We start from the raw sequence: 25,617 nt of genomic DNA, 5'->3' as shown, positions 1-25,617 counted from the left end.
CCCTCACCCCCACCCTAACAATAACCCTCATCATAAACCTAACCTCAGCTTAATCCTCACCCTCACCCTAATGCTCACCCTAACACTAAACTTTACCTAACCGAAACCATCACCCTCAACCTCAGCCTAACCCTCACCCTCACCCAAGCCCTCACCCTAACCCTAAACTTAACCGTAATTCTCACCCTCCACCTCCCCTTCCCCATCAGCCTTACCCTAACCATAACCCTAATCCTAACCCTAACCCTCAACCCCACCCTTACCCTAAACCTAACCCTAACCCTAAAATAACCCTCACCCACATCCTAACCCTAACAGTAACCCTAACAATAACTCTAACCCTAACCCTGAACCTAAAACTCACCCTAACCCTAATCCTAACCCTAACCCTCAACCTCACCCTCACCCTCATTCTAACCCTCACCCTCACGCTGACCCTCACCATCACAATAACCCTCACTATCAAACTAACCCTCACCCTAGCCCTAACCCTAACCCTCATCCTCACTTTCCCCCTCACCCTCAGCCTCACCCTAACTCTAACTAAACTCTAAACTAACCTCACCCTCACCCTCACCCTAACCCTAACCCTCAACCTCACCCTCACCCTCACACTAACCCTCACCCTAACCCTAAACTTCAACCTCAACCTCACCCTCAGCCTCAGCCTAAACCTAACCCTCACCCTCATACTAACTCTAACCCTAAACCAAACTCTCCCCCTCCCCCTCACCCTCACTCTAATTCTCACTCTAACACTAACACTCACCCACAACCTTACCCTCACCCTCAGCATAACCCTACTCCTTACCCTAATCCTAACCCTCAACCTACCCCTGACCCTAACCCTAACCATAACCCTAACCCTCACCCTAACCCTCACCCTCACCATAGTCCACACCCTAACCCTAACCCTAACCCTAACCCTCACACGAACCCTAACCCTAACCCTCACCCTAAACCTCATCCTAACCCTAAACCTAAAACTAACCTTCACACTAACCGAACCCTAACACTAACTATAACCTAACTATAACCCTAACCCACACACTAACCCTAACCCTAACCCTCAGCCTAACGCTCATCCTAACCATAACCCTAAACCTAAACCTCAACCTAACCCTCATGCTAACCCTAACCCTAACACTAACCCTAAACCTGACCCTCAATTTAACCCTCCCCACAACCCTAACTCAAACCGTAAACCTCACCCTCACATTAACCCTAATCCTAACACTAACCCTAAACCTCACCCTCACTCTCACCCTTAACCTCACCCTAAACATCACCCTAACCTTAACCCACACCCACACCCTCACCCTAACCATCACTCTAACCCTAACCTCAGCTTAACCCTAACCCTGAAGTAAACGAAACCCTCAACCTCACCCTCACCCTAGCCCTCACCCTCACCCTAGACGTCACACTCACCCTAACCCTAACACTAATCATCAACCTCACCCTCACCCTCACCTTCAGCCTAAGCCTAAACCTAACACTCACCCTCACACTCACCCTCAACCGAATCCTAACCCTAACAATAAGCCTAACCCTCACCCTAACACTAAACCTCAACATCACCCTAACCCTAATCCTAACCCTAACTCTAATCATAACCCTCACCCTCACCCTAACCCTCACACTAACCCTTACCCTCACATTCACCTAACCCTAACCCTAACCCTAAACCTCACACTAACCTGAAACCTCACCTTTAACCTTAACACTAACCCTAACCCTTACCCTCACAATCACCCTAAATCTTACCTTACCCTCACCCTAACCCTAACCGTAACACTACCCCTAACCCTAAACCTAGTCGTCACACTAACCCTAACCCTCACCCACACCTTAACCCGAGCTCTCACCCGAAACCTCACCCTAAACCTTACCCTAACACTTCCACTCAACCAAACCCTCACCCTAACTATAACCCTACCCATCAGCCTAAACCTCACCCTAACCAGAACCCTAACCCTAATCCTCACCCTATCCCTAAACCTATCCCTAACCCTCACACTCACCCTAACCCTCACCATAACCCTACCCCAAACCCTAACCCTAACCCTAAACCTAATCCTCACCCTATCCCTAACCCTAAACCTAACCCTCACACTCACCCTAGCACTCATCCAAACCTCACCCTATCCCTATCCCTAACCCTAACCTTAAGCCTCACCCTAACCCTAACCCTCAAGCTCACTCACACCCTAACCCTTAACCTCACCCTAACCCTAACCCTAACCCTAAAACTACCCATCAGCCTAACCCTAACCCTCACCCTCAACCCAACCCTGTGCTAAGACAAATGATCCTTCTCAACCTAAGACTCAGCCAAACACTTACCCTCACCATAATCCTATCCCTCACCCTCTCCCTAATCCTCACCCTACCCCTTCTCCTCACCCTAACCCAAACCCTAACCCTAACCCTAAACTTCACCCTAGCCCTCACCTTAAACCTCATCCTAACCCTAACCCTCACCCTCACCCTAAGCCTAAACCTAACCCTAAAACTCACCCTCAAGCTAACTGTCAATATAACCCTTACCCTCACACTAACCCAAAACGTAACCCTAACCCTAACCCTCAACCTAACCCAAACCCTCACCAAAACCCTCACTCTCACATTCACCCTCACACTAAACATCACCCTAACCTTAACCCTCACCCTAACCCTAACCCTAACCCTCTCCCTAACCCTAACCCTCACCTTAAACCTCACCCCCACACTAATCCTCACACTAAACCTAACCCTAAACGTTTCCTAAACAAAAACATCACCCTCACCCTTGCCCTCACCCTAAACCTAACCCTAACCTTAACCCTCACCCTCACCCTCACCCTCAGCCTCACCCTAATCTGCACCATAACCCTAACAACCCTAACACTCAACCTAACCCTAACCCTAACCCTAATGCTAACCCTAACCCTCACCCTCAACTTAACCCTGACCCTAACCCTTAACCTTACCCTAACCCTCACTCTCACCCTAAACCTAATCCTTACCCTCACCATAACCCTATCCCTCACCCTCAACCTAGCCCTCACCCTAACCCTTACGGTCACCCTAACACTCACCCAACCCTAACCCGAACACCAACCCTCACCCTAACCCCCAACCTAATCTTCACCCTACCGTAAAGCTAACCCTAACCCTCAGTCTCAACCTAACCCTCACCCTAAACCTTATCCTCACACTAACCCAAACCCTAACCGTAACCCTCACAATAAACCTAACTCTCATCTTAACCCTAACGCTACCTCTCACCCTAAACTTCACCTTAAACCTAACCCTAACCCTAATCCTCAACCTACGCCTAACCCTCACACTCACCCTCACCCTAATCCTCACAGTAAACCTAAACCTAACCCTAACCCTCACCCACACCCTCCCACTCAACCTCACCCTCACCCTAACCCTCACCGTCACCCTAAACATCACCCTAACCCTAACCCTCACGCTAACCCTAAACTTAACCTAACCTTAAACCTAACCCTTACCCTAACCCTAACCCTAAGCCTAACCCTAACCCTAACCCTAACGCTAAGCCTAAACCTAACTCTTACCCTAACCCTAACTCTTACCGTAACCCTAACCCCAACCCTAAACCTCACTCTAAACCTTATGCTAATCCTAACCCTCACCCTAATCCTCACCCTAACACTTAACCTCACACTAACCCTAACGTTAATCCTCAGCATCACACTCACCCTAACCCTAACCCTAACCCTAACCCTCACCCTCACCCTCACCCTAACCCTAACCTAACCCTAACATTCACCCTAACCCTAAACCTTATGCTCTCCCTAACCCTACCCCACAACCTAACCCTCACCCTCACCCTAACCCTAACCCTAACCCTCACCCTCACCCTCACCCTAACCCTAACCCTAACCCTAACCCTCACCCTAAACCTAACCCGAAACCTAACCCTATCCCTCACCATCACCATCACCCTCACCCTAATCCTCAACCTCAAACTCACCTTCACCCTAACCCTCAAACTAACCCTAACCTTCACACTAACCCTAACCCTCTCCCTAAACCTAAACCTACACCTGACCCTAAACCTCACCATAAACCTAACCCTCAACCTAACCCTAATCCTAACCCTCACCGTCACCCTAACCCTCACCCTAAACTTAACACTAGCCCAAACTCGAATCCTGAACCTTACCCGAACCCTCACGCTCACTCTCACCCTAACCCTCACCCTCACCCTAAGCCTCACCCTATCTCTAATCCTAACCCTAATGCTCACCCTAACCCTAACATTCATCCTAACCCTAACCCTCACCCTAATACTCACCCTAACCCTAACCCTAATCCTTACCTAAACAAAACCATCACCCTACCCCTCATTTTCACCCTAATACTCACCCCCACCCTCGCCCTGACCCTAAACATAACATTAACCCTAACCATCACCCTAGCCCTAGCCCGAACTTTAACCCTCACCATCACCCTCACCCTAACACTTACCCTCACCTTCACCCTCACCCTAACACTCACACTAACCCTAAACCTCATGCTAACCCTAACACGAACACTAAACAAAACCCTCATCCTAACCCTCAAACTAAGCCTAAACCTAGCCCTAACCCTCACCCTCACCGTCACCCGAAACCTAACACTAACCCTCACCCACACCCTAATCCTTAATCTCACCCTAACCCTAATCCTTACCCTTAAGCTAACCTTCACCCAAATCCTAACATTCACCCTAACCCTAACCCTACCCCTTACCCTAACCCTCATCCTAACCCAAACCCTAACCCTAACCCTCACCCTAACACTAACCCTAACCCTACCACTAACCCTCAAAAACACCCTAACGCTCACCCTAACCCTAATGCAAACCCAAACCCTAAACCTCACCATAACCCTATCCATCACTCTAACCATAAACTTCATCCTATCCCTGACCCTCACCCTAATCTTCACCCTAACCCTCTTAACCCTTACCTAACCGAAACGCTCACCCTCACCCTCACCCTATCCCTCAACCTCACATTAGACCTCACCATAAACCTTACCCTAAACCTAACAATAACCCTCACACTAACAATCACCTTCACCATAAACCTAACCCTAAGCCTTACACTCACCCTAAACCTAACCCTAACTCTAACCCTCACACTAACCGTTACCCTCATCCTAACCCTAACCCTCACCCTCACCCTAAACCTCACCCTAATCCTTACCCTCATCCTAACCCTAACCCTACCCCTCACCCTAAACCTCAAGCTCACTCTCAGCCTAACCCTAACTCTAACACTAATCCTAACCCTATCCTCACCCAAACCCTCACCCTCACCCTAACCCTAATCCTAACCCTCAACCTCAACCTCAGCCTCACCCTAAACCTCACCCTTACACTAACCCTAACCATAACCCTATTCCTATAGCTCAACCTATCCCTAATGCTAACCCTAACCCTCAGCCTCACCCTAATCCTCACACTAACCCTTACCCTCACCCTAACCCTAACCCTCACCCTCATTCTAACCCTCACTCTAACACTTACCCACAACCTAACCCTCACCCTATCACTCACCCTAACCCTAACTCTAACACTAACACCAACCCTAACCCTCACCCTCACCCTCACCCTCAGCCTAACCTAACCCTAACCCTCAACCTCATCCTTACCCTAAGGCTAACCCTATCCCTCACCGTAACCCAAAACACCTCACCAACCCTAATCCTCATCCCAAACCTAACCTTAACCCTAACACTCACATGCAACCTAACCCTCACCCTAACACAAACCCTCACCCTAACCCTATCTCTAACCCTAAACCTCACTTCACCCTAAACATCACCCTAACCTTAAGACTCACCCTCACCTTAACAATCACACTAACCGTAACCCTCACCTTAACCCCAACCCTAACACTCACCCTCACCCTCACCCTCAGCCTAACAAAAACCCTAACCCTAAACCTCACCCTCACCCTCACCCAAACACTTACCCAAACCCTTACCCACACGCTAACCCTCCCCCTATCCCTAATGCTAACCCTAACATTCACCCTCACCCAAACCCTCACCCTAACCTTTACCCTCACCAATCCTCTCCTTATCCCTAACTCTAACCCTAACCCTAACACTCACCCTCACCCTAGACCGCACCCTAACACTAACACTAACCCTAACTATCACCCTCACCCTAACCCTAACACTAACCCTAACACTAACCAAAAGCCTCACCCTAAGCCTCTCAATCACCCTAACCCTAACCCTCACCCTACCCCTCACCCTAAACCTAACCCTAAGTATCACCCTTACTCTAACCCTCACTTTAAACCTTACACTCAACCTAGCCCTAACCCTAACCCTCACTGAAACCCTCACCCTAAACATAACCTTAAACCTAACCCTAACCCTCACCATAACCCTAACCCTAATCCTCAACCTCACCCTAAACCTAATCCTAACCTTACCCTCACCCTAACCATAACCCTAACCCACACAGTAATCCTAACTCTCACCCTAACCCTAACCTTATCCCTCCCTGTAACCCTCACCTAACACTAACCTTAAACCTAAACCTCACCCAAACCGTAACCCTAACTCTCATGTTCACCCTAACCTTCAACCTCACCCTAACCCTCACCCTAAACATCACACTAAACCTAACCCTCACCCTAACCCTAAACCTAACACTCAGCCTAACCCTAACAGTCACCCTAACCCAAAACCTCACCCTAATCCTCAAACTAACCCTAACACTAATCATTACCCTAACCCTAACACTCACCCTCAGCCTCACCCTCAACCTTAACCCTCACCATCACCCTAAACCTAACACTAACCCTAAGCCTCACCCTAATCCTTAACGTCACCCTAACCCTAACCCTTACCATTAACCTAACTGTCACCCTAATCCTAACATTCACCCTACTCCTAACCCTACACCTTATCCTAACCCTCATCCTAACCCTAAATCTAACCCTCACCCTCACCCTAACACTAACCCTAAGCCTACCCCTAACCCTCAAAAACACCCTAACCCTCACCCTAACCCTAATGCAAACCCGAACCCTAAACCTCACCCTAACCCTAACCCTAACCCTAAACCTCACACTAACCCTAACCATCACTCTAACCCTAAACTTCATCCTATCCCTGACCCTCACCCTAATCCTCACCCTAACCCTAATCTTAACCCTTACCTAACCGAAACGCTCACCCTCACCCTCAGCCTCACCCTAACCCTCAACCTCACATTAGACCTCACCATAATCCTTACCATAAACCAAACAATAACCCTCACACTAACCCTCACCTTCACCCTAAACCTAACCTAAGCCTTACCCTCATCCTAGCCCTAACCCTAACTCTAACGCTCACACTAACCCTAACCCTCACCCTAACCCTAACCCTAACTCTAACCCTCAAACTAACCCTAACCCTCATCCTAACCATCACTCTAACACTTATCCACAACCTAAACCTAACCCTAACCCTAAACATAAAAATAATCCTAACCCTAACCCTAACCCTCACACTAACACTCACCCTAACCATAACATTAACCCTCCCCCTCACCCTAACCCTCACACTAACCCTAACCATCACCTTAAACGTAAACCAAACCCTCACCCTCACCCTCAAGCTCACCTCAGCTTAACCCTAACGATAACACTAATCCTAACCCTAACCCTCACCTACACCCTCACCCTCACCCTAACCATAATCCTAACCCTCAACCTCACACTCAGCCTCACCCTAACCCTCACCCTCACCCTAACACTAACCCTAAACCTATCCCTATCGCTCACCCTAACCCTAATGCTAACCGTAACCCTCACCCTCACCCTAACCCTAATGCTAAACCTAACCCTCAAACTCACCCTAACCCTCACCCTAACCCTAACACTAAAACTAACACCAACCCTAACCTTCACACTCACCCTCACCCTCACCCTCAGCCTAAACTAACCCTATCCCTCACCCTCATCCTAACCCTAATGCTAACCCTAACCCTCACCCTCACCCTAACCCTCTCACCAACCCTAACCCTCATCCTAAACCTAACCCTAACCCTAACCCTCACATGCAACCTAACCCTCACCCTAACACAAACCCTCACCCTAACCATATCCCTAACTCTAACCCTCACTTCACCCTAATCATCACCCTAACCGTTATAGTCACCCTCACCCTAACAATCACACTAACCTTAACCCTCAACATAACCCCAACCCTAACACTCTCCCTCACCCTCACCCCCAGCCTAAAAAAAACCCTAACCCTAAAACTCACCCTCACCCTCACCCTAACCCTAACCCTCACCCTCATCCTAACCCTAACCCTAACCCTCAACCTCACCCTCAGCCTATCCCTAACCCTAACCCTAAAGCTAAACGTAACCCTCACCCTCACCCTAACCCTAACCGTACTCCTCACCCTAACCCTCATCCTAACCCTAACCCAAACCCTAACCCTAAACCTCATCTTCACCTTCAGCCTAACCCTAACCCTCACACTCACCCTAACCCTCAACCTAATCCTAATATTCACAATAACCCTTAACCTCACCCTAATCTTAACCCTAACCCTCACCCTCACCCTAATCCTAATATTAACTCTAACCCTCTGCCTATCACTCAACCTAATCCTAAAACTAACCCTGACCCTAAAGCTCACCCTTACCGTAACCCTCAACCTCAACCTAACCCTCACCTTAACCCTTACCCTCAACCTCACCCTAGCCCTCACACTAACCCTAATACTCACCCTAAACCTAAAGCTAAACCTACCCTGACCCTAACCCTAATGCTCAAACTAACCCTCACCATCACCCTAACCCTCACCCGAACACTTACCCTCACCTTAACTCTAACCCTAAACCTAACCCTACCCCTCACACTAAACCTACATCTCACCCTAACACTAAACCTAACATTCTCCATTCCCCTAACACTAAACCTCACCTTAACCCTTAACCTAACCCTAAACCTAAACCTAATCCTAATCATCACCTTATCCCTAACCCTAACCCTAACCCTCACCCTCACCCTAGCCCTCACCATAACCCTCAACCTAACCCCAACCCTCAACCTAATCCTTACACTTACCCTAACCCAAACCCTCACCCTCAACCTAATCCTGACCCTAAACCTAACCATACCACTAAGCAAAACCCCCAGCCTAAATCTTACCCTAACTCTAACACTAATCCGACAACTCACCCTACCCCTCACCCTAACCCTAACCCTAACTCTCACCCTCACCCTAATCCTCACCTGAACTCTTACCCTCAACCTAACCCTCACCCTATCCCTAACCCTAACCCTCTCCCTAACACTCACCCTAATCCTAACCCTAACACTATAACCCTCACCCTAACCCTCACCCTAACCCTAACCCTAAACCTAACCTTTACCCTCACCCTAACTCTCACCCTAACCCTTAACCTCAACCTAACTCTAAACCTAACCCTTAACCTAACCCTGACACTAACCCTAACCCTAACCTTAAACCCAACCTTACCCTTTACCCTAAACCTCATACTATCCCTAATTCTAAACCTAACCCTCACCTTAACCTTAATTCTAACCCTAACCCTCACACAAATACTAACCCTCACGCTCACCCTCAGCCTAACCATAACCCTAACCCTAAAGATAAACATAACCCTCACCTTCACCCTAACCCTAACAATATTCCTAACCCTAACCCTCATCCTAACCCTCACCCAAATCCTAACCCTAACCCTCACCCTCAACCTCAGCCTAACCCTAACCCTAAAGCTCACCCTCACCCTAACCCTCAACCTAACCCTAATACTCACAATAACCCTTAACCTCACCCTAATCCTAACCCTAACCCTCACCCTCAACCTAACCCTAACACTCACCCTAACCTTACCCTCACACTAACTCTCATGCTAACATTAACCCTAACCCTAACCCACCCCATAAACCTCAGACTCATCCTAACCCTCAACCAAAACCTAACCCTCAACCTAACCGTCACCATAACCCTAACCCTTACTCTAATTCTCACCCTCACTGTAACCCTCAACATAACCCTTACCCTCACCCTAACCCTAACCCTAACACTCACACTAACCCTAACCCTCACCCTAAACCTAACCGTAACCCTCAACATAGCACTCATCCTAAACCTAACCCTAACCATAACCCTCATCTTCACCCTCACCCTCACCCTAACCCTAACCCTAACCCTAACAATAACCCTAACCTAAACCCTAACCCTAACCCTAATCCTAACCCTCACCCTCACCCTAAGGCTAACCCTAAACATAACACTACCACTCACCCTCACCCAAACCCTAACCCTGAAATTCACCCTAAGCCTAACCCTTACCCTAACCCTCACTCTAACCATCACCCTAACACTCACGATTACCCTAACCCTCACTCTCATCCTAACCCTCACCCTAACCCTCACCCTAGCCCTAACCCAAACCCTAACCCCTAGCCTAACCCTATCACTAACTCTCACCATAAACCTCACCCTCACCCTCACCCTATCCCTAACCATAATGCTAACCCTAACCCTAACCCTCACACTATCCCTTAAGCTCACCCTAACCCTAAACCTAACCCTATTCCTCACCCTCACACTAACCTTCACTCTAACCGTAACTCTAACCCTAACATTATCCCAAACTCTAACCATCACCCTAACCCTAACCCTAACCCTCCCCCTCACCCTAACCATAACCCCTACCCTACCCCTAAACCTAACCCTCACTATAACCCTCACCATAACCCTAATCCTAACCCTAAATGATAACCTAAACCTCACCCTCAACCGCACCCAAAACCTAACCCTAACCCTTACACTAACCCTAACCCTAACCCTAACCCTCAACCTTATCTTATCCCTCACCCTCAGCCTAAACGACACCTTTACACTTACCATCATCCTCACCCTAACCCTAAACCTCATCCTAAACCTCACCCTAACCGAAAACCTAACCATCATCCTAACCCTAATCCTCACTCCCACCCTCACCCTCAGCCTATCCCTAAGCCTAAGCCTAAGCCTAACCCTAACCCTCACACTCACCCTCATCATAACACTAATCCTAACCCTAACCCTCACCCTAACCAAAACACTCACCCTAAACCTTACCCTCACACTAACCCTCACGCTAACACTAACCCTAACTCTAACCCACCCCATAAACCTCAGCCTCATCCTAACCCTCAACCAAAACCTAACCCTCAACCTAACCCTCACCATAACCCTTACCCTTACCCTAATCCTCACCTTCACCGTAACCTTCACCATAACCCTTACCCTCACCCTAAACCTAACTGTAACCGTCAACCTAGCACTCATCCTAAACCTAACCCTAACTGTAACCCTCACCTTCACCCTCACCCTCAACCTAACCCTAACCCTAACCCTAACAATAACGCTAACCCAAACCCTAATCGTAACCCTAATCCTAACCCTCACCCTCACCCTAAGGCTAAGCCTAAACATAACACTAACCCTCACCCTAACCCCTAGCCTAACCCTATCACTAACTCTCAACATAAACCTCACCCTCACCCTCACTCTATCCCTAACCATAACGCTAACCCTAACCCTAACCCTCACAGTAACCCTTAAGCTCTCCCTAACCCTAAACCTAACCCTATTCCTCACCCTCACACTAACCTCCACTCTAACTGTAACTCTAACCCTAAACCTATCCCTAACTCTAACCACCACCATAACCCTAACCATAGCCCTAATCCTACCCCTCACCCTCACCCTAACCCCTACCCTACCCCTAAACCTAATCCTCACTATAACCCTCACCATAACCCTAACCCTAACCCTAAATGTCAACCTAACCCTCACCCTCAACCGCACCCTAAACCTAACCCTAACCCTTACACTAACCCTAAACCTAACCCTATCTCTCAACTTTATCTTAACCCTCACCCTCAGCCTAAACCACACCTTTACCCTTACCATCAACCTCACCCTAACCCTAAACCACATCCTAAACCTCACCCTAACTGTAACCCTAACCATCATCCTAACCCTAATCCTCACACCCAACCTCACCCACAGCCTAACCCTAAGTCTAAGGCTAACCCTAAACCTAACCCTCACACTCACCCTCACCCTAACCCTTATCCTAACTCTAACCCTAACCCTAAACCTAAACCTCACACTCACCCTAAACCTAATCCTAAACCTATGGTTAACCCTCACCCTCACCCTAACCCTTACCCTACCCCTAACTCTAACCCTAACCCCAACCCTCACCCTCAGCCTCACCCTAACCCTAACCCTCACCTCAACCTCAACCTCAGCCTAACCCTAAGCCTAAACTTAAACCTTACCCTAAACCACAACCTCACCATCAACCTAACCCTAACCCTAAGCCTAACCCTCCCCCTCACCCTAACTCTAACCCTAAACCTCTACCTCACCCTAAACCTAACCTTCAACTTCACACTAACCCTTCGCCTAATATTAAGCCTAAACCTAACCCCAACCCTAACCGTAACACTAACCATAACTCTAACCCTAACCCTCACCCTAACCTCACCCTAACCCTAACCCTAATCCTCACCCTCACCCTAGCCCATACCCTAACCCTAAGCCTAAGCCTAACCCTCACCCTAACCTTCACTCTAACCCTAATCTCAACCCTCACCCTCACCCTAACTATAATCCTAAGTGTAACCCTAATCCTAATCCTCAAACTCACCTTCACTTTAACCCTAATCCTAATTCTAACCCTAACCCTAAACCTCACCCTAAACCTCACCCTAACCCTAACCATAACACTAAGCCTAACGCTAACCCTAACACTAAGCCTAACCCTAAAACTAACCAGAAACCTCACCCTCAGCTTCAACCTCACCGCAACTTTAACCCTAAACATAACACTAACAATAACCCTAACCCTAACCCTAAACCTAACCCTAACCCTAACCCTCACTGTAACCCTAACCCTAACCCTAAACATAACACTAAAACACTAACAGTAACACTAATCATCACCCTCATCCTCACCCTAACCCACACCCTAACCCTAACCCTCGCCCTAACCCTAACCCTAACCCTAACCCTAACCATGAACCTAAACCTAAACCTAACCCTAAACCTCATCCTAACACTCAACCTAACCCTAACACTAACCCTCACACTAACCTTAACCCTAACCCTCACCCTCATGCTCGGCCTAAGCCTGAGCCTAAGCCTAAGCCTAACCATAACCCTAACCCTCACTCTAACACTCACCCTAACCCTAACACTAACTCTAACTCTAACGCTAAACCTCACCCTTACCCTAACGCTAACTCTAAACCTATCCTTAAATTTAAACCTCACCCTAACCCTAACCCTAAACCTCACCCTCACAGTAACTTTAAACCTAACCCTAATCCTAACAATAACCCTAACCCTCACCCTGTCCATAACCCTCACCCTAACCCTAACCATCACCCTAACCCTCACCCTCACCTTCACCCTTAGGCTCAGACTAAGCCTAAGCCTTAGACTAAGACTAACCCTTACTCTCACACTCACCCTCACCCTAACCCTAAAAGTAACACTCACCCTAACCGAACCCTCACACTAACCCTCACCCTAACACTAACACTAACCCTAAACCTAACCCGCACACTAACCCTAAACCCCACCCCCAATCTTACCCTCTGCCTAACACTAATCCTATGCCTAACCCCAACCCTAACCCTAGCACTAACCCTAAACCTAACCCTCACTCTAACCCTCACTCTAACCCTGCCCCTAACCCTCACCCTCACCCTAGCCCATACCCTCACTCTAACCCTAACCCCAACCCTCACCTTAAACCTAACCCTCTCCCTCACCCTTACCATAACTCTTATCCTAATCCTAAACCTATCACTAACCCTCACACTCACCCTCATGTTATCCTAATCCTAACCCTAACCCTAACACTCACGCCCACCCTAAACCTCACCCTAACCCTAACACTAACACTAATCCTAAACCTAACCCTCACCCTAACCCTAACTCTAACCCTAAACCTCACCCTAACCCTAAACCTCACCCTGACACTTACCTTCACCATAAAACTAACCTTAACCCTAACCCTAACACTCACACTAACCTAAAACTACACCCTAAACTTAAAACCCACCCTAACTCTAACCCTCAACCTCGCCATAACCCTAACCATTATCCTAACCCTGACCCTCACCCTAACCCTAACCCTCACCTTCACCCCCAAGCTGGGCCTAGGCCTAAGCATAAGCCTAATACTAACGCTAACCCTCACACTCACCCTAACCCTAAACCTAACCATAACCCTCACCCTAAGCCTCACCCTCACCGCAATATAAACCCTAAACATAACACTAACAACAACCCTAACCCTAACCCTAACCCTCACCATAAACCTAAACCTAACCCTAACACTAACCCTACTCATAACACTAACCCTTAACCTAAACCTAACCCTAACCCTAATGCTAATCGTTACCCTCACGCTCACCCTAACCTAAACCCTAACCCTAACCCTCACCCTAACCCTAACTATAACCCTAAACATAACTCTAACCCTAATCCTAACCCTAAACATAACCCTAAGCGTAACCCTAACGCTAAAACTCATCCTACCCCTAATCCTAACCCTAACCCTAACCCTCACCCTAACCCTCACCCTCAAGCTCGGCCTAAGCCTAAGCCTAAGCCTAACCATAAACGTAACCCTAACCCCCACCCTAACCATAAACCTAACACTAACCGTAACTCTAATCCTAAACCTCAACATCACCCTAACTCTAACTCTAACCCTAACCCTAAACCTAAACCGCACCCTAACTCTAACCCTAACCCTCACACTCACACTCACCGAAAATGTAACCCTAACCCTAATCCTAACAATAACCCTAACCCTAACCCTAACACTCACCCTAACCATAACCCCCACCCTAACCTTAACCATCCCCCTAACACTAACCCTCAACATAACACTAAGCCTAAACCTAAAACTAAACCTCACACTGACCCTAAACATCAAACTAACTCTAAACCTCACCCTAACCCTAACCCTAAACCTCACCCTCAACCTAGCCCTCATCCTAACCCTAACCCTCATCCTCACCCTAAACCTCACACTAACCCTAACACTAATACTCAAACTAACCCTCCCCCTCCCCCTAACCTTAACCCTAACCCTCACCCTAACCCTCACCCTAACCCAAACCTTCACCATTACCATAACACTCACCCTCAGCCTAACCCTCAACTTTACCCTTACTGTCCCCTTCAAACTAAACCTCACCCTAACCCTAATCCTCATCCTAACCCTCACCCTAACTGTAACCCTAAACCTCACCGTCACCTTCAGCCTCAGCCTAACCCTAAGTCTAAGCCTACCCCTAACCCTAAACATCACCCTCATCCTAGCCCTCACACTAACACTAATCCTAACCCTAACCCTCATCCTAACCCTCAACCTAATCATAACTCTAACCATCATTCAAAAGCTAATCCTCATCTCCAATTTCACCCTCAGCCTAATACTAAGCCTAAGCCTAACCCTAACCCTAATCCACACACTCACCCTGACTGTAACCCTAATTCTAAACCTAACCCTAACCCTAACCCTAAACCTCAACCTAACCCTCACCCTAACCCTAACACTAAGACTAACACTAACCCTAAACATCACCCTAACCCTTCCCCTAAGCATAACAAACCCTAAACTTCACCCTCACGCTAACCCTAACCCTAAACCTAAACCTCAGCCTAACCATAAACCTAACCCTCACACTCACCGTAACCCTAACCCTAACCCTAACCCTAACCCTAACCCTCAACCTCCCCCTCCCCCTCACTGTAAACTTAACCCTAACCATAAAACTAACAATAACCCTAACCCTAAACCTAATCCTAACCCTCACCCTCACCCTAACACTAACCCTAACCCTCACCCTAACCCAAACCCTCACCCTCAACGTAACCCTGACCCTAACCCTAAACCTTACCCTAACGCTAACCCTAACCCTCTCCCTCACTCTAGCCCTCACCCTAACCCTAATTCTAACCCTACACCTCATCCTAAACCTCACCATAACCCTAAAACCCTAACCCTCATCCAAACCCTAACCCTCTCCCTCACACTCACGCTCGGCCTAAAACTAAGCCTAAGCCTAAGACTAACTGTAACCCTCACACTCACCCTAACCCTCACACTAACCCTAACACTAACCCTCACCCTCACCCTAAGTCTAACCCTAACCCTAACACTCACTCTAACCCTAACTGTAACACTAACCCTAACCCTAACACTAACCCTCACCCTAATGCTAACTCTAACCCTAAACCTCATCCTCACCCTAATCCTAAACCTTACCCTCACCCAAACCCTCCGCCTAACACTAAGCCTATCCCTAACCCCAACCCTAACCCTAACACTAACCCTAAACCTAACCCTCACACTAACCCTCACACTAACCATGACCCTAACCCTCACCCTCACCCTAGGCCATGCCCTAACCCTAAGCCTAATCCTAACCCTCATCCTAACCCTGAAACTAACACTAACTCATAACTCTTATCCTAACCCTAACCCTAACCCTAACCCTCACACTCACCCTCACCTTATCCCTAATCCTAATCCTAACCCTAACCTTAACCACCAACCTAAACCTCACCATAACCTTAACCCTAACACTAACCCTTACTCTAACCCTCACCCTAATCTTAACTCTAACCCTAAACATCACCCTCATTCTAATCCTAAACTTAACCCTAACCCTAAACCTCACCCTAATCCTAAACCTCACACTAACACTTACCCTCACCCTAACACTGACCCTAACCCTTAAACTAACCCTCACACTAACCCTAACCATCACCGTAAAACTAAACCTCATCCTAACCCTAACACTAAAACTCAACCTCACCCTAACCTTAATGATAACCCTAACACTCACCCTCACACTCACTCTCACCCTAACCCTAACCCTCAAAATCACATTCACCCTAACACTGACCCTAACCCTCATCCTAAACCTAACCCTCACTCTACCTCTAAGGCTAAACCTCACCCTCACCCTCAAGTTAAACCTAAACCTATCACTAACCCTCAACCTAATACTAACCCTAACCCTAATGCTAACCCTAAACCTCACCCTCAACCTAACCCTCACCCTAACTTTAACCCTACCCCTAATCCTCACTCTATCCCTGACCCTAAACCTAAGCCTCACCCTCACCCTAGCTATCACCCTAACCCTAACCCTAACCCTCACCCTCACCCTAATCCTAATGCTAAACCTACACTCACCCTCACCCTCAACTTCACCCTAACCGTAACTCTAACCCTAATCGTCACCTATCCCTAACACAAACCCTCAACCTCACCCTAGCCCTCACACTAACCCTAACCCTAAACCTCACCCTAAACCTAACCCTAACCTTCACCCTAACTCTAACCCTCACCCACACCATAATCTTCACCCCAACCCTAACCCTAACCCTCACACACACCCTAGCCCTCACACTCTCTCAACCCTAACCCTACCCCTCACCCTCAGCCTCACCATAAATCTAACCCTAAACCTCACCCTAAGCCTATCCGTAACTCTCACCCTAACCCTAGCCCTAACCCTCACCCTAACTCTAACCCTCATCATCACCCTCACCCTCACGCTAACCCTAACACTAACATTAACCCTGACCCTAAACTTAACCATCACCCTAACCCTAAACCTCACCCTAACCCTAAATTTCACCCTAAACCTCACCCTAACCCTAATGCTAATTCTAACCCTTACCCTCACCCTAACCCTCACACTAACCCTTACCTTCACCCTCACTCTAAACCTAACCCTAAACGTCACCCAAAACCTAACCCTCACCCTCACCCTAACCCTTAGCGTCACCCTACACCTCACCTTAACCCTAACCCTAACGCTCACCCTAAACCTCACCCTAGCCCTAAAACTATTCCTAAACCTAACCCTCATCCTAACCCTCACCCTAACCCTTACTCTCACTCTAAACTTAACCCTCACCCTAACCCTCATACTAAACCTAAAACTAACCCAAACCCACATCCTAATGCTATCCCTAACCCTAAAGCTCACCCTGAACCTAATCTTCACCCACATCCTGACCCACAACCTCAGCCTAACTATAACCCTAACCCTAACCCTATCCATAAACCTCACCATAACCCTCACCCAAACCCTAATTAAACACTAACCCTCACACTAACCCTAACCCTGACCCTAACCCTAACCCTAACCTTCACTCTAAACCTCACCCTAACACTAACCCTAACCCTAACCCTCATCCTATACCTCACCCTAACCCTAAACCTATCCTTAACCAAAACGCTCACCCTAACACTCACCCTAATATGAACCGTACCCCTCAACCTAACACATCCTAAACTTAACACTAACCCCAAACCTCACCCTAACCCTAACCCTATCACTCACCCTAACCCTAAACTTCACCCTCACCCCCACCCTAATCCTCAGCTTAACCCTAACCCTAATCTTAACCCTAACCCTCACCCTCATCCTAACTCTCACCCTAACCCTAATCCTAACACTCAACCTCACCCTCACCCTCACCCTAACCCTAACCCTCACCCTAACCCTAACCTTAACCTTAATCCTAACTCTCTCCCTAACCCTCATGCTAACCCTAACTCTAACCCTAACCGTAACCCTAAACCTCACCCTTACCCTAACCCTACCCTAACCCTTACTCTCACACTCACACTAACCCTCACCCTGAATCTTACCCTCACCCTAACCCTCATCCTAACCCTCACTCTTTCCCTAACACTAACCTTCAAACTAACCCTAATGCTCACCCTAACCCTCATCCTGAATCTCAACCATACCCTAAACTTAACCCTGACTCTAACCCTAACTGTAACCCTAACCATTCACTTACACCCTAACACTCACTGTAACCCTTAACCTTTCATTAAACCTAACCCTTACCCACACACTACCCCTCAGTCAAACCCTCACCCTCACCCTCAGCCTAACCCTAAGCCTAAGCCTAACCCTAACCCTAACCCTCACACTCACCCTCCCCCTAACCCTAACCCTAAGCCTCACCGTCACCCGAAACCTCACCCTAACCCTTACCGTAACCCTAACCCTCACCCTAACGCTAACGCTCACCCTAACCCTAACCCTCAACCTAACCCTTACACTCACACTAACACTAAGCGTAACCCTAACACTAACTCTCACACTAACACTCACCCTAAACATCAACCTATCCCTAACCTTAACCCTAACCCTCATCCTAACCCTCACCCTCAGCCTAACCCTAAGCCTAAGCCTAACCCTAACCCTAACCCTCAGAGTCACCCTCACCCTAACCATAACCCTACTCGTCACCCTCACCTTCAACCTCACCCTAACCCTAACCCAAACCCTCAAACCAACCCTCACCCTCAACCTCACCCTAACCCTCATCCCAAACATAACCCTAACCCTAAACCTCACCCTAATCCTCACCTAACACTAACCCTCACCCTAACCCTAACCCTGAACCTAAACCTAACCCTCAACCTACCCCTTACCCTCAACTTAACACTAAGCCTAACCCTAACACTAACCCTCACACCAACCCTAAACCTCAACCTCAACCTAACCCTCACCCTAGCCCTAAAACTAACCCTCAACCTAACCCTCACCCTTACCCTAGCTCTCACACTAACCCTAATCCTAACCTCTACCCTCACCCTAAACCTAACCCTCAACCTAACCCTAACCCTAACCCTCATCCAACCCTCACCCTAACCCTAACCCTAACCCTCACCCTAACCCTCACCCTATCCTAACCCTAACATTCACCCTAAACCTCACCCTAACCCTAATGCTAACCCTAAACCTTACCCTCACCCTAATCCTCAACCTAACCCTTAACCTCACCCTAACCCTAACTCTAACACTAACCCTCAACCTCACCCTAAGCCTCACCCTAAACGTAACCCTCACACCAACACTTCCCCTCACGCTAACCCTCACCCTAACGCTAACCCTAACGCTAAACCTCACCTAACCCGCAACCTCACCTTAACCGTAACCCTAACCCTAACAATAACCCTAACCCTAAACCTAATCCTTACCCTAACCCACACACTCACCCTCACCTTCACCCTAACCCTAACACTAACCCTCTCCATAACCCTAATCCTCACCCTAATCCTAACCCTCACACTCACCCTAACACTTACCCTCACCCTAACCCTCACTCTAACCCTAAACCTAACCCTAAACTTCACCTTAAGCCTTACCCTAAACCCAACAGTAACGGTAACCCTCAAACTAACCCTGAACCTCACCCTAAACCTAACCCTACCCCTCACCCTAACCATCATCCTAACCCTAACCCTAACCCTCACCCTAATCCTAAACCTAACCCTAATCCTAACACTAAGCCTAACCTAAACCTCACCCTAAACCTTACACTCATCCTAATCGTAACCCAAACCCTAAAGCTCAACCTAACCCTCAGCCTAACCCTAACCCTAAACCTAACCCTAAACCTCACATTAAACCTAACTCTCACCCTAACCGTAACCCTACCCCTCACCCTAAACCTCATGCTAGCTCTAAACCTCACACTTACCAGAACCCTAACCCTAACCCTAACCTCGCCTTCAAGCTAAGTCTAACCCTAACCCTAAGCCTAACACTTACACTAACCCTAAGCCTAAACCTTTCCATAACCCTAAAACTTAACTTCACGCTCTCCCTCAGCCTAACCCAAAGCCTAACCCTAACACTAACCCTCACACTCACCCTCACCCTAACCCTAATCCTAAACCTATCCCTAAACCTAACCCTAACCCTAGCCCTAATGCTAACCCTAACCCTAACGCTAACACTAACCCTAACCGTAACCCTCACCCTAACAGTCACCCTAACCCTAACACTAACCCTAAAACTCACAGCCACCCTAACCCTAACTCTAACGCTAACCCTAACCCTAAATCATACCCTAACCCTATCCCTGACCTTCACCCTCAACCTCACCCTCACAATAAACTTAACCCTAACCCTAACCCTAACAATAACACTAACCCTAACACTAAACCTCACACTAACCATATCCCTCACCCTAACTCTAACCCTCACCCTAGAACTTACCCGCACCCTAACACTAACCCTTCCACTAACCCTAACCCTCACCATAACCCTAAACCTCATCCTAACCCTAGCCCTAACCCTAACGCTCACCATAACCCTAATTGTAACCCTAACCCTCACCCTAACCCTAACCCTGATCCTCACCCTACACCTCAAACTAACCCTAAAACTAATCCTCAATCTAACCCTCACCCTCACACTTAACCTAACCCTAACCCTTCCCCTAACCCTCACCCTAATCCTAACCCTCAACCTAACCCTAACCCTCACCCTCACCGACAACCTCAGCCTAACCCTAAGCCTAACCCTAAACCTAAACCTAACCCTAAACCTCACACTCACCTTCTCCCTAACTCTAATCCTAATTCTAACCCTAACCCTAACACACACCCTCACCCTAACCCACAGGCTAAACCTAAAACTAACATTAACATTAACCCCAACCCTCACCCTAAACCTATCTCTAACCCTAACCCTCAAACTCACCCTGACCCTATCCCTAACCCTAACCCTAAACCTCACCCTAACCCTAACTCTAAATCTCAACCTCACCCTAGCCCTCACCCTAACCCTAGTCCTAAAAATAACGCTAACCTCACCGTAACCCTACCCTAATCCTCATTCTAACAATAACCCTCACCCTCAACCTAACCCTCAGCCTAACCCTAACCCTTACCCTAAACCTAACTCTAACCCAAACACTCACCCTCACCCTAACACTAATCCTAACAATAAACCTAACCCTAACCTGCACCCTTACCCTCACCCTAACCATAAACCTAAAATTAACCCTAACCCTAACCCTCATCCTAACCCTCACACTAACCCTAACTCTAACCCTAAACCTCACACTCACCCTAACCATAATTCAAACTCTAACCCTAACCCTAAACCTTACCCTAACACTAACCCTCACCCTCACCCTCACTGTAACCCTAATGTTAAGCCTAAAAATAACCCTAAACCTAACCCTAACCCTCACCCTAACCATAACCCTCACCCTAAACCTAACACTCACCCTAACACTTGCCCTCACCCTTACCCTAACCTTAACTCTAACACTAACTCTGACAGTAACCCTAAATCTCACCCTAATCCTAAACCTCACCCTAAACCTAACCTCACCCTCACCCTAGACCTCAACCGAACCCTAATTCTAATCCTAAACCTCACCCTAATCTTAACCCTCATCCTCACCCTAAACCTCCCACTAACCCTAACCCTAATCCTCAATCTAACCCTCACCCTCACCCTAACCGTCACCCCAACCCTTATCCTAACCCTCACCCTAATCCTAACCATCACCCTTAGGGGAACACACCCTCAGACTAACCCTCAACTTTACTCTTACCATCACCCTCACCCTAACCCTCACCCTAATTCTAACCCTCATCCTAACACTCACCCTAACCCTAACCCTATCCATCAACCTAACACTAACCCTCACCCTCACCCTCACCCTCAGCCTAACCCTGAGCCTAAGCCTAATCCTAAACATAACCCTCACCCTCACCCTAGCTCTCACCATAAACCTAATCCTAACAATAACCCTCATCCTAATCCTCACCCAAACCCTAACGCTAACCATCACCCAAAACCTATTCCTCACCCCAGCCTAACCCTCAGCCTAATCCTAAGCTTAAGACTAAGCCTAACCCTAACCCTCACCATCACCCTAGTCCACACCCTAACCCTAATCCAAACCATAACCCTCATCTCTACCTTCACCCTAAACCTTAAACCTAAACCTCACACTAACCCTAACCCTAACCCTCAACCTAACCCTAACACACACGCATACAGTACCCCTAACCCTAACACTCACCCTAACCCTAAACCTAACCCGAACCCTAAACCTTACACTAAACCTAACCCTAACCTTAACCCTCACCCTAGTCCTCAACCTAACCAGAATCCTAACCCTATACCTCATCTGAACCCTCACCCTAACCCTAACCCTAACACTCACCCTAACCCTAACCCTCCCCTAACCCTCAGCCTAACCCTAAGCCTAAGCCTAACCCTAAACATAACCCTCACCCTCACCCTCACCCTAACCATAATCCTAAATGTAATCCTGTTCCTAAACCTAACCCTCACCCTAACCCTCACCCTAACCCTAACCTTAACACTAATCCCAACACTAACCCTCACACTAGCCCTCACCCTATCCCTAACTCTAACCCTAAACATCACCCTCACCCTAACACTAAACCTCACTTTCAACCTCACCTGAAACCTAAGCCTAACCCTAACCCTAACACTAACCCTCACACTCACCCTCACCCTAACCCTAAACCTAATCCCAGTCCTAACCCTAAACCTCACCCTAACCCTAACCCTCACCCTAACCCTAAACCTAACACTAACGCTAACTCTAACCCTTACCCTAACCTACCCCTCATCCTAACCATCATCCTAACCCTAACCGTAACCCTCACCCAGCCCTAAACCTAACTCTAAACCTCACCCGCACCCTAACACTCACGCTCACCCTCACCTAACCATCACCCTATCCCTAGCCCTCACCCTAACCCTAAGCCTAACCCTCACCCTAACCCTAAACTTCACCCTCACTATCACACTCAGCCTAACCCTAACCCTAATCCTAACACTAAACTTCACCCTAACACTCACCCTACCCCTAACCCTCACCCTAACCCTAACCCTACCCCTCATCCTAACCATCATCCTAACCTTAAACCTAAACCTCAACCTCAACCTAAACCTAACCCTTAACCTCACCCGCACCATAACACTCACCCTAACCCTCACCCTAACACTCACCCTCACCCTAACCATCACCCTATCCCTAACCCTCACCCTCTCCCTAAGCCTAACCCTCACCTTAACCCTAAACCTCACCCTCACCCTCACCCTCACCGTCAGCCTAACCCTAACCCTAATCCTAACCCTAACCCTAACCTTAACCCTCACCCTCACCCTAAACCTAAGCCTAACATTAACCCAAACCCTAACCCTCACACTCACCCTCACCCTAAAAATAAGGCAAACCCTCAACCAAGCCCTCACCCTCACCCTCACGGTAACCATCACCCTCACCCTAAACATCACACTAAACCTAAGCCTCAGTCTAACCCTTAGCCTAACCCTCACCCTAACCCTCACCCTCACCCTCACCCTCAGGCTCACCCTAACCCCAATCCTAACCCTAACCCTCACACTCACCCTTATCCTCACCCTCATCCTAACCGTAACCCTAACAATGACCCTAACCCTAACCCTGAACCTAACACTCACCCTAACCCTAACCCTCACGCTAACCCACGCCCTCACCCTCACCCTAATATTAATCCTAAACCTAACCCTAACCCTCACCCTAACCCTCACCTTAACACTAAACCTAACCCTAAACCTCATTCTAACAATAACCCTAACGCTCACCCTTACTTTATCCCCACCCTAACCCTAACCCTCACAATAACCATAATGCTCAATCTAACCCTAACCCTACCCCTCAACCTAACCCTCACCCTAATTCTAACCTTACCCCCTAACCTAACCCTCTCTCTAACCCTAACCATAACCCTCACTCTCACCCTAACCCTCACCTAATCCTCACCCTAACCCTAACCCCTACCTGATACCCTCACCCTCAACCTCGCCCTCACCTTCACCCTAACACTCACCCTCACCCTACCCCTCACCCTAAACCTAACCCTAATCCTAAACCTCATACTCACCCTCACCCTCACCCTCAGACTAACCCTAACCCTAAAGCTAATCCTAACCATAACCCTCACCATCACCCTAACCCTCACCCTTAACACTTACCCTCACCCTAACCCTAACCCTAACCCTAATCCTCACACTAAACCTAACCCTAACCCTCTCTGTATCCCTCTCATTAAACCTAAACCTAACCCTCACCCTAACACTAATCATCACCCTCATCTAGCCATCACCCTACACCTAACCCACACCCTAAACCTCACGCTCACCCCACCCTCAAACTAACACTAAGGCTAACTCTCACCCTAACCCTAACCCTCACCCTAAACCTAACCCTCACCCTATCCCTCAACCTAACCCTAACTCTAAGAATCACCCTCACTCTCACCTTAACCCGAAACCTAATGTTAACCCTCAACCTAAACCTAACCCTCACCCTAACCCTTACACTCACCCTAACACTAATCCTAACCCTAACACTAAGCCTCACACTAAACCTAACACACACCCTAAGCCTAACACTAACCCTAACCCAAACCCTCACCCTCACCCTAAACCTAACCCTAAACCTAACCCACACCCTCACCCTCACCCTAAATCTAACCCTAACAATAACCCTAACCCTAATCCTAAACCTAACCCTCAACCTAAGCCTAACACTCACGCTAACCCTAGTCCTCACCCTTACCCTCACCTTAACCCTAAGCCTAATCCTAACCCTCACCCTCACCCTCACCTTAACACTAAAGCTAACTCTAACCCTCACCCTAACAATAAACCTAACCTTAACCCTCACCCTAACCGT

The sequence above is a fragment of the Dipodomys merriami genome, unplaced genomic scaffold (genome assembly GCF_024711535.1).
Source record: "Dipodomys merriami isolate MVZ:Mamm:240054 unplaced genomic scaffold, mDipMer1.0.p SCAF_95, whole genome shotgun sequence".
NCBI lineage: Eukaryota > Metazoa > Chordata > Mammalia > Rodentia > Heteromyidae > Dipodomys > Dipodomys merriami.
Note: the sequence above shows the minus strand (reverse complement) of the source record.